This window comes from Artibeus jamaicensis, unplaced genomic scaffold (assembly GCF_021234435.1).
Source record: "Artibeus jamaicensis isolate MK-2021 breed Jamaican fruit bat unplaced genomic scaffold, CSHL_Jam_final contig_3174, whole genome shotgun sequence".
Classification (NCBI taxonomy): Eukaryota; Metazoa; Chordata; class Mammalia; order Chiroptera; family Phyllostomidae; genus Artibeus; species Artibeus jamaicensis.
This window is the reverse complement of record NW_026521738.1, coordinates 7248747-7260791: the sequence shown is the minus strand read 5'-3', so window position 1 is coordinate 7260791 and position 12045 is coordinate 7248747. Positions and strand designations below refer to the sequence as shown.

Below are 12045 nucleotides of genomic sequence, written 5' to 3'. Positions count from 1 at the left end.
AAGAAGGTCAAGGAGTCAACTTGGAGATTTTCCCAATCTTAGACCTTTTTAAAATGAGGAAGAGGGAAAAAATGAGATGGTGTAACCAGTGAGGTAAAGGAAAACAGGTATAGAATGTTGGAAGCCAGTAGTAAAATGTTTTGAGAAGGAGGGAGTGGCCTGCTCCTCTGATTCTCAGATGCTGCTGGAGGTGAAGTACCAGGAGGGGTGAGCTCTAACCATTGGATTTGGCGAGTGTGGTGTCAGCGGAGGTTAAGGATGCTAGCCTAGTGTGAACACCTGCTGAGGGTGGGGGGCCATAAAGAGAATCAGATAAAAAGAGATGTGTGATTGAGTCATCACATAACACAGAATATTTGTAAACTAATGGTAACAATCCAGTAGAGAGGGAAAGATTTATGACACAGGGAACCCAGGGATCGTTTCAACTATGACTAAAGGGAGGAGAGACGGGATAAGACCTAGTGCACAAGGGGAGAGCTTGACCCTTCTGCACTGCAGTGGGGGAGACGGTAGTGAACGTGGGTGTCAGTGCAGAGGGGTGGGGGTTGTGGCAGGATTGTCGGGTCGTTCTCTTCTGATTACTTGATTTTCTTCCTCAGAAATGAAGAAATAAGTTCATCAGCTGGGAGTAGAGAGAGAAGAAAGTTGAGGGGAGATGAGAGAGCATGAAATAATCCCATGTATACTTACACATTATATACACATCAAATATGTATGTGTAAGTATATGTGGATTTGTAGAACTTAAATTATATAGTATAGTTTGATAAAGATTTTTGTCTCAGAGATTTTGTATGCATTTGTCTTCAGTTATTCAGATTTATTCTCCCACAAGCAGTACATGAAAATGAAATACCACACTCACTAGGGTGGCCAAAATCCAGAACACTGATAATACCACATCCTGATGTGAAAGTGAAGAGCAGTGGGGACTCTTACTCATTGCTAGTGGGGACGCCAAATGGGACAGCCACTTTGGAGACAGTTTGGTGGTTTCTGACAGAACTGAACATGCTGATACCCTACGATCCAGCAGTCACACCCCTTGGCATTTACCTGTAGGAATTGAAAACTTATGTGCACACAGAAACTTGCACATGGATGTTTACTGCCGCTTAATTCATAACTGCCCAAACCTGGAAGCAGCCGAGATGTCTTTCAGTGGTGATTGGATAAATAAACTGTGATACATCAAGACAATGGAATATTATTCAACACTTCAAGAAAATGAACTATTAAACCATGAAAATACATGGAAGAAATTGTAATGCATATTACTAAGTGAGAGATACATCTAAAAAGGCTACACGCTATGTGATTCCAACCAAATGGCTAACATTCTGGAAAAGACAGTGAAAAATGATCAGTGGTTGTCAGGGGTTAAAGAAAAGGGTGGGATGTGTGGGTGGAGGACTGAGGGTTTTGGGGGCAGGAAAACTATATGATATTATAATGGTGGGTACCTGTCATTATACATTTGTCCAAACCCACAGAAGGTGTAGCACAAAGACTGAACCTTAAGGCAGACTGTGGACTTTTGTTGACAATGACACTGTCAATGTAGTTTCTTTAATTGTAGCAGATGTACCACTCTGCTGGGAGATACTGGTAACAAGAGAGCATGTGCAATAGAGGCAATCTCTGTACTTTCCATTCAGTTTTGCTGTGATTCTAAAACTACTCTAAAAATAGTATATTACAAAGATAAGTCCTGTTATATACTACTAACATAGAATTTTAAGATATGTCACTTAAAAAGGATAATATTGGAGTATTATGAACAACTTTATGCCAGCAAGTCTAGACTTTAGATGAAATTGACAAATTTCTTAAAAAGAAAAATACAGCATACCAAAATATACAAGAAAAGGTAAAAAATCTGAATAGTTATATTTAATAAATTGAATTCTTTATTAAAAATTTCCTCAAAGAGCCCTGGATGGTGTAGCTCAGTGGATTGAGCACGGGCCTGTGAAGCAAAGGATTATGGTTTGACTCCCAGTCAGGGCACATGCCTGGGTTGCAGGCCAGTTCCCAGTGGGGGACACATGAGAAGCAACCACACATTGATATTTCTCTCCCTCTCTCCTTCCCTTCCCCTCTCTCTGAAAATAAGTCAATAAAATGGTTTTTTAAAAAATTTCCTCAAAGAAAACCGAAAGTTTGTATGGTTTCATTGATGAATTCTAGCCAAAATTCTAAGAACTAATACCAAATATACATAAATTCTTTCTCAAAAAAGCCCAGGAGGGAACACTTCAATTTCTCTAATACCAAAACCTGGTAAGGATATTAAAATCAGACAATTACAGACCCTAACTCTCACAACCATGGACACAAAAACTTTTAAAACGTTAGCACATATGCAAAAAGGCTAGTACACCATGACCCTTCTTTTAGGAGTGCAGGTTGCTTCAACGTTCTGAAGTCAACCCATTAGTACTATTAACAACTAAGGAAGGAAAAAAAATATGATTATCACAATAAATGCAGGAAAAACATGACCAACTTTAACAACTATTCATTAAAGAAAACTCTCAGCAAACTAGAGAAGAACTTTCTAAATATATTATCTTGTTTAAATTTGCACTGTTATTTGTAATTCTGAGATTACATGTTCTTTTTATATGTTTACTAACTTTTTAGATTTTCTTTTCTTTGAGTTGCCTATTCAGGATCTATCAGGGACTTAATGTCTATCTTACCAATATATATGACCTAATGACATGTCATAAAGACTGCCTTGTTCACCACTATCTATTTGACTCTGCCTTCTAGGCACACAGCTAAGCTATAGTTCCCACTATCCTTCCACCTGGGTAAGACCATGTATCTTATGTGACCATAAAATCTCATATGAATAAACATATATGTAAATGTTTTTCTTCTTCCTTTACTCAACAAATACTTTCTTTAGTTTTCCAGGCACTATTTTAGCCACTGAGTTTATAGTAGTAGGAAAATTGAGACAAAAATCTCTGCCTTCATTGTGGTAACACTTTGGAGAAACTGAGAGTAAATAGATAAAGGTATAATTTCACATAGAATAAGCACTCTGGAGGACAGTTCAGAAAGTAATGGGGAATACTGGGATGAGGGTTACAGTGTGAGGTGGGGTGGTCTGTGAAAGAGCTCATGAGAAGGTGTCATTTAGGCAGAGGCTTAAGGGAGATGATAGTCATGCAGGTATTTGGAGAATATAGGAAGAATGATCAAAGCCAGTGAAAAGGCAAATTAAAAAATCTCTCCAGCTTTGCACAGTGGCAGTATCATAGCCAATGAGGTTTATCCAAGGTGCGATTATTGCTAATTGGAAAAAAAAGAAAAAAAAACAATTTTTTAAAATCCCCAAGGTGGAAGCATGCCTTGCATGTTTAAAAAAGATGCAGGGGGGTTAAGTATAGCTTGAGCAGAGTGAGTGAAACAGAGATGACTATAAAACTGTGTGAAAGAGGTACACTAGTAAGGTGTTCTGGCCATTGTGAGGCTCTGAAGCTTTTCTTCTGAGAGACAGAGCAAGCCTTTGTTAAAGGCCTGACATGACAGATTCTGGCTGCTAAGATGAGCATGAACTGTGGATATCAAAGGCAAAGTCAGGGAGGTCAGTTAGAGACCATTGCAATTATTGAGGTGATTGATGATGGCAGCTTAGCCCAGGGAAGTTGCAGTGTAAGTGGTGAGAAATGGTCAGATTGTGGGTATATTCTGAAGATAATAACCAACAGGATTTCCTGCTCGAACAGAGATGGGGATAAGACAAAGAGAGGCTTGAGCAACTGGAAGAATGGAATTGCCATTTTTTGAGGTAGGTAAGGAGTACATGTATGAGATCAGGAGTTCCATCTGGGACCTGAAAGTCTGTGATGATTATTAGACTTCCAAGTGGAGATGTCAACCAAACAGTTGGATATATGAGTCTGGAGTTCAGGGGACAAGTCTGGGCTGGAGACATACATTTCCAAGCAGTCATCACTTTCTGATATTCAGAGCCATAATTCAGGATGAGATCACCAATGGAGTGAGCAGAGTTACAGAAGATGAAGGACTGAGCTTCCTTGGGCTTACAGCTAATAGTCCCGTGGCTAATTTCATCCCAGGTTTTGAGTGCTATACTATTCTCCTTCTTAGTCAATGGAAACTGGTATGTGTGGTGGAATATACTGTGTATTCTGGGCAGCATACTGGGAACACCCTCAGCCAGTCATTAATCCTAGGGTATTTATCTGTTATATCAGCTCTGCCATTTAATGTGTTCTGCAGACCCTTTGACTTAAAATGACTAAAAAAAGGGGTGTGAGTATTGGCACTGGACCTGCGGCAGGGTGTCCCTCTGGGTGTTAAATGCAAATTTTGAGGTCACTACAAGTGCCTACACTGAAGTAACTGAGGAAATGAAGATAAGAGTTAGCAGGTGAAAAGGAGAAACCCTTTGATGTTATGAAATGTGCTATAAATATCACTGCAGCCTGTGGAGATCATCCAATAACTGTAATCGACAGTGGCTCACAGAAACTGTGGGAGGACACGTGTCACCTCACGAGATTTAAAGCGCAAAGAACATTCGTGGCCAAGAACAAATTTCCACAGGGATTATGCGTAGCTGCTGTGAGTAGGGCTACCTAATTCAAAAGCACGGGTACCTTTCTTCCCACCCTAAAAAGGTGTTAAAACATGTGCCTGTTATATTGATGACAGATCACTTCACCAGTTTGCCTTTGATCCTCTTGCATTTTCTAACACGCCAACAGTTTACATTTTGTGTAATCAGATACATATTTTTCCATTGTTTTTAATGCTTAAAAATATTTCTCAATTCAATTCTAGTATTTCAAGAATCACCATCATTTTTAGTGATTGGGTAATATTTCATACTCCATTTTAAGTCGATGCACCAAAAAGCATGGAGTTTAGCTGCTGTTGTGTTGCCTTGCCCCTTCAGCTGTGAGGAGGGTCCTTGTGTGTGTGCGACTGCTTGGAGACCCCAGCCTGAGCTCAGACTCCCCTTCCCTGTGCACGCTCACACCGCCCAGCTGCAACTCTGTTTATAAACATCTCCCTAGAAACGGGGCGGCTGCTGCCGTGTTAGCCGCGGAAGGGAACTTCTCACCTCCCGGACAAGTTTGCATGTTCCTTGAGGGACTGCAGCTCCACTGGCTTGCCTTTCACCCAGTTTCCTGTTCTCTCCTAGGACACTCACAGTTCCCCTGAGGACTTTTTGGCTCCTTGTTCTTCTCTGTGCTGTCAGTGTTGCTCTCTGAGTGAGTTTCAGGGTGCTGCGTGACTTACTCTCTGATGTGATGAACTCACATGTCTGTGGCTAGGACTCTTTTGAAGGGGACCCACCCTCTCCTTCCCTGAAAGGACCCTGGGTGACAGCTCTAGCCCCCACACAGTGCAGGGATGTGGCAGAACAAACTATTCTTGGGCCCTCAGGCGCAAGCTACATCCTTGGGTCCAAAGACCCTGCTCCATCCCTGATCCAGTGTGTCACCCACAGCAACTTGGGGTTCCCCATGCATCTTACCGTCCTTGCCTGTACAGTGAGGACAAGGAACTGCACCATCTCTAAGATCCTGCCCAGACTAAAAGGTCCATCATTCTTTGATTCCTTATCATAAGACATTTCACATTCTCTTTCAGGAAAGGTAAAATAATGTAAGAAAAGATATTGCCACAAAAATATATATCACCCTAAAATATTGCTAGGGTGTCACTGTATTCTGGTTCTAGGAGAGAATTATGCCCTGGTGCCTTAAGATACTCATTGTGGGTAATGAATTAACTTCTTTCCCAGGCATCTAGAATGGTACTGATTAAGTCCTAGCCTTGAGGAAATGAGAAAATTGTTGCTCAAAACATTTGCTATGTTCGGAAGGGGCCTCCGTTGCAAAATTGTGCTGGACCTGTAGCTGGGGTTGTGCGTGCCTGTTGTCTGTGTCTATGCTCGGGCACATGCCTGTGCGTGTGTGCACACATAGGTGTTGAGATGGGAGGAAACGCCCTTGGAATGAGCCAAAGGATTCAGAAAATCTGCCCAGCCATCAAAGTGCCTTCTGTCCTCTCCAGCACCATAAACTGTGACCCTCATATCTTAGAGTTCTGTCTATAGGCAGAGCCTGCCCTGGCAGTTTGTCTTCCACTGCAAGAGTAGAACCCAACGTTGTTCTTTTGGACCCCAGATGTGTGAGAGGGCTCCATTACAAAGAGGCTGGGGGGCAGAGTGCTTGTACAGCTCAGCTGGATCTGGAAAATGTTGGGTCCAGTAAGTGTCTTCCCTGCAGAACTCGTAATGCACTGTTTTCATTTTGTTGTCCAGGAAGCAGAATAGAAATGTTTTTAAATGTATATGTCCTTGGCAGTCTTTTGTTGAAGGAAACCTCACTAAACTGATGCTTCTGGGACAAAAAGTGAAAACCTGTCCCTAAAGGTCCATGTGAAGTGTCCCTGGAGACCATATTTTTAGTCAGATTTGGAATCTTGGAACTCGATCTCAGAGAACAAGTTTGGAAAATTCTCTGGGCCAGTAGAGGTTACCCTGGCTGAAGTCCCACTAGGTTAGAGGGTTGACTTCTGTACCCGTAGGTAAGAGGGGCCCCGTTTTTGTCTTTGAAGGTGCCCATTGCCTGCCTTCTAAGGCAGGCCGTACTCCCATTCCCACCCACCAACCGGAAGCTCCTTGTTATGTTTGCTTTGGGAGCAAACTGTAACAGACAATGCTAAGTGCTTGCCTGCTGTTTTCCAAAAGAGCCTTTGACCCTTTCTTCTCTCAAAACGCAGGCAGAAAACAAACCCCAAGAGTTTACTTCTACCCAAGAACCAAAACTTTGGTTGTCTCCATTAATCCTGAATTATTGCATTACCCCCAAGCCCAACAAAACACTACAAAAAATAATGACTAAATAAAGTGTCTGTGAATACACAAACATTTTTATACACAAGCAAATCAAAACAAAACCTTTAAGCAATTTCTTATAAATACAAAACCTGGATTTTCATGAATATTATTTCTTCAGATACTTTCACGGTTTTTAAAGAAAGTTATAAATATACTTTAAGGCCAAAATGAATAGAAAAATTTTATCCCACTGGGTTGAGTAAGAATCCAAACATTTTAAAGGTCTTACTTAGCATTTCATTCATAAGAAATGGTTCACAGTAGGTAGATCTGTGGAGTAGGTTGACTCCAGCTTTATACTTGAAATTATTTTATAATAAATTATCAGATGTGTATAGGACAGGAGAGCTAAGCAGTAAACAGAAACATTTATTAAAAAATCTAACACATCCCTTCCCTGACCCACTCTGAGGGAGACATTAGAGAGGTTTTTGATGAACAATTGAGGACTTGAACGGAAAGCCCAATTTCAGTTTCAACAAGTCATCAAATATTATATGAGTCAATTACATAAACACTGGAATGTCCCAACATCTGATTCCAATAGTAGGAGAGCAGCCTAGGTTCACAATGGAGATTTCTCAATAGGCGATGTCATTTTCCAGGTAATTAAAACTGTTTGTATAGGAGAGTAGATTTATCTTCTGAAACCATTTTAGCACTAGTGCTCTCCTGAGTGGTATCAGTTGACACACTGCATAATCTAGAACAGACTAATTGCCACATGATTTCTAATTTTTCTGCAGCCATGTAAATGAGCCGCAGTCTGCACAGGTGGAGCCCATTAGAGTGAATGATTTCCCTCTCATGTTGTTATCTTCATTTGCCGTTGTCTTATCAACTCCAAGTAGGAAATCCGCTGTCATGAAAAGCAGGCGAGGGAACAATGTCTGGCTGAAAAGTCTTGTTTCATTATTTTTTAATTCATATAGTCCTACCTGCTTAATGCAGTTTTCTGATTAGCATGCTAGGCAGCCAGTAATGCATTTTTATTTAAATAAGGAGGCAGGGCTTTCATTTAAACTAAGAAATCATCTCCATTTCTTATCAGGGAACAAGGATTCATGATTCAATAATACATGAATTTAATAATGCATAATGGTAGACTTCACAGGTACTAAATAGCAATACCAAAGTGAGTTAGCATGCTCCACTGGTTGTCATCATGAAGTCCCAGTCTGGCCTATCCGCAGCCCCTCCCTTCAGTTCTTCCATTATTCCCTTTCAGCGAAAGAGTTGTGCTATTTGCCATATTCCTCCGACGCTACCGAGAGCCCAACTCACAGGCGGCGTCTTCACTTTTACGACCGTGTTTAATAGCTGTTAAACTGCTGGACTTTAGCCTCTGCAAGAATTCCCAAATTGGACCCAAGGGAGACTTGAAAAGGTTGGGAGGGAGAGAATGGGGAAGGAAAAGTAAGGAACTTCATTCCCCACCACTAATTGCCTTTTTCACTGAGGTATCTTTGCATTGCCTCATTTTAGTGAGGGGGAAACAGTCTATAGTGCATTTGCGATATCCAGGGCCACATAATCTCTTTATAACTCTACTTGTGTTTCTCTGCTCTCCAATACCCAAGCCAGTGATAGCTCCGCTCAGCATTCCTTTGTTTACGGTTTGTGTGGGTCTGTTTGCCATGGGCTGCCCAGTGGATGGCTGGCCATTTGGCCTGATCTTGAAAGCGAAATGTGCAAGGAATTTAAGCCTGCCCAACCGAATTACCTGAGTGGCTTGACCAACAGGAAAGCCAAGTGAATCAGACATACATTGCTTTTCATCATCCATTTATTTGTTTTTCATTTTATTCAATTTAGAAAATTAGATAAAGCTGGTCCACTCCATTTTCTACTTCTTTCATCTGAACATAGTGGGTTAAGCATTTTTTAAAAGAATTTGGAAAATTTTATTTGGGGGAAAGTCAAAATGCACATGTGGAGTCTTGTTGGCACACGTACACGAGCAGAGAATGTGCTAAGTTTGTAAGAAAGATTAATTAAGCATCTAGGGATTTTTTTCATATGCCACAAAGTGTTTCTCAATAAGCACAAATGTGTGTTACTGGGTGACCTAAATAAACTTAGCTGGCTTTCTTGAGTCTGTGAAACCAAGTGTGTTATGTTGGCCAGCAATACTGTGGATTAATTCTACTCTGCTTTTTCAGGTAAATCAGTACTAATACCGCAAATATATTATAACCTCCTTGCAATCAAGATGACATTGTCTAAGACTTTGTATACCACACGGAATTACCAATCCACAAAACCATGTACACAGTATTATATGTCAGTCATTGCTGGAAATGTTGGGCAGTGAAAAGATAAGTAAGATGCAAGTCTACCCTCAAGAAGCTCACCATTTGTCAGGACAAGTGGAAACAGAGAAAATGCACAAAAATGCTATTCAATAATGTATAGAGACTTGTGTGTTGCAAGGGTTGCAAGGGTACAGAAAAGGAATACTCCAAGAACTAGGCACTGAGTAATTCCTCAAAGAAAGACTTGTGAAATTATGATTTCAAGGGTCTGTTCCCTAAGGCATGACTGAATCCGTGGTGCTCTGTTGGAGTCAATAATTTTTACTTTCTAGTCAGTTGTGTAGCCAGCAGTTGATCTGATTGTGACATGTTTTGTATGGTTCTTTTGGCCAAAATAGCTAAATAAACTGGGCAAAGAAAAGCCAAGTGAGAGTAATTCTCAATGTTTTAAAAATCCAATTCTCTCTTCCTGAGAGTTTATGGGTTTGTAAATATATGCATGAAAGAAGATTATTCTATGTTTACTTTTATGTCTTCATAATTTATATTCCACAAGACACTTTTAAGGTGAATTATAATAAACACATATACACAAGCAACATGAGTACTAGGGTAGTTGAAATAGAAAGAAAAAATAGAAATTAGAACCGAGAGAGAGAAGAGGAGTTTGTATCTGGATGAAGTTATGAGAATTATGATAACTAAGCCCCAAATTTCCTAGCAGTTGAATACATTTCTCTGTAAATACTTTAGGGAATATAGTTCAAAGTGTAGTTCTTTTCACTAGTCTTTTGCCCATTTCTCCTGCTTGAGTGAGATAGGGAGGGAGCAGTCATAGTACAGAACCCATAAATCAGCTCTAATCTCTAAAGGCATTTTCCATTCACAGTCGTATAGAGGTCATAGGATGAATTTTTCACCCTCTGCAGAATATTGCTCCTTATAATACCTTCACTTAAGAAGATTGTATCCTGGAAATTTCTCCCAGGGAGTCAAAAGGGGATGTCAAATTCATTATCTTGCACCCTGCTGGGAGCACTAATCCAGCCACCTTAGCTACAGAAACTTGCTTCACAGGTGGTTGCTGAAGTTATAGTATTTTTCTTTATATTTAAAGTTAATCCCATTCAGTATCAATAGCAAATCCTCTTAAAACATGTACATAGGAGGCCAAGCCAGTATTTTGACATTCCTGGCTGGGAACTGTGCCATTAACACCTTCAATTAATCTCCATGCAAGGTCATTAGACGGCCCAGATTCAAGACCATATGTTAAGATGTTATTAGTTTTCCTGCAAAGGGAGTGTTTGGCCAGTTACAACCAGAAACAGATGCCCACCAGTAGGATCAGAAGGGAATAGTTGCCTTAGTTATGACACCGCCCATCTCACCTGTCACCGGGATGGGGCAGGGAGCTCCCTGACTTTTCAGCGAAGGGGGAATTCAACGATTTTAGGACCTTTATGAAGTTTATTACTATAAGTGATGAACAACAGAAGAGAGAGAAAAGAATGAAGCTCTGTAGAGGAAACTGATCTGGTGTAAATTCACATCTTAGAGAAATGTCTAATATATTTCCTAGAGGAGAAAAACAATGGGCTAGGTATCGAAAGGGGATTCAGATATCCATTCTGCCACTATTTCGGTATGTGGCCTAGGGAATCTTACCTAACCTCTCTGTTCTTCATTTTTTACCCCTGATAAATGGAGGAAAGGAGGAAGTTGTAGGGTGTCAGGAGAGGGTATTATAAAGTGAAATAGTGAATGGGAAACATGTTTTAAAAACTAAAATCACTCTTTAAATTTAGGATATGCTCTATTTTTATAATTGGCAAATTATAATTTTTGTGAAATATGGTTTTTGTAATATCACTGCAACATTTGAGCTACTGGCCAAATCCATTTAAAATAATCTATTGTAGGAATCAAAATCTCTTGATTGTAAGTAATTTGTGTAAAAGAACCACCATTTGAATTGTTTCAAAGTATAACAGATTTAGAGTTCTCTGCAGTGCTACTAAATTGTATGAAGTAGAAGAGAACCACTCTGAAGACAGGTGCATACTACCCCACAATGTCAATGAGATTTATAGAAGTCTAGCCTTGCCATCTACCAAAGCTGAGTTTTATTGAGTGAGCCTGCAATAGTCACTGAACGGCTCTTAGAGGACTGTTCTCAACTTGAGCGTTGTACATCAGTCATCATTCTAGAGAGATTGTTGAAGCACAAGTGCACAGACTCCACCTCCAAGAGGTCTGGGGTGGACCTGAGAACTTGAATTTCTAGCGAGCTCCCAGATGAAGCTGATGCTGTGCTCAAGAGACCATAATTCAAGGTAGCACTGCCTTATGGCCCTCTCCTGCTGGTGAAAATTAAATTAGACAGAGTGGTTTTCAAAGGTGGGTCAGGTGCCAGGGTTGCCCAGAGGGGAGTTCTCTCTCCGCTTCCAATGAGAGTAACCGCTCTCTTATCAATCACATGTATTAGTATCCTGCACAGGAATTTGTTTGAAAAATCAAGAGGCCAAGTTAAAGGGTTTCTAAGGTCCCTTCAGACTCTAACCTTTTACAAACATCTATGACTTGGTGGCCCAGAAGGACCTTGAATAGCTTTTCACCCTGACATCCTGATACTGTGCAGACCTAACTGAATCCAATAGCATGGATAATTCGAAAGTTACCAACTGGCCTCAAGTGTAAGAGCGGCTCAGGAGTAAAGGAAGTTTCATCAGCCCATGGCACCTAAACACAGCATTGCATGTCATTTCAATAACTTGAACATGGACTGTGCTCTCTGGAAGGAAAGGACCCACTTCCAGGAGGGAACTCAGGTTTTACGAAATTTAAGGGCTTCAGCCAGACTTTCCCCTGGTAGTTTGAAGTAAATGAAGCA

The 12045-nt window shown here is 40.6% G+C and overlaps 1 pseudogene; it reads left to right on the top strand.

Annotated features, from left to right (window-relative positions):
* The first annotated feature begins 3251 nt into the window (after window positions 1-3251).
* LOC119035095 (uncharacterized) lies at window positions 3252-3359 on the top strand (annotated as a pseudogene).
* Window positions 3360-12045: the final 8686 nt, after the last annotated feature.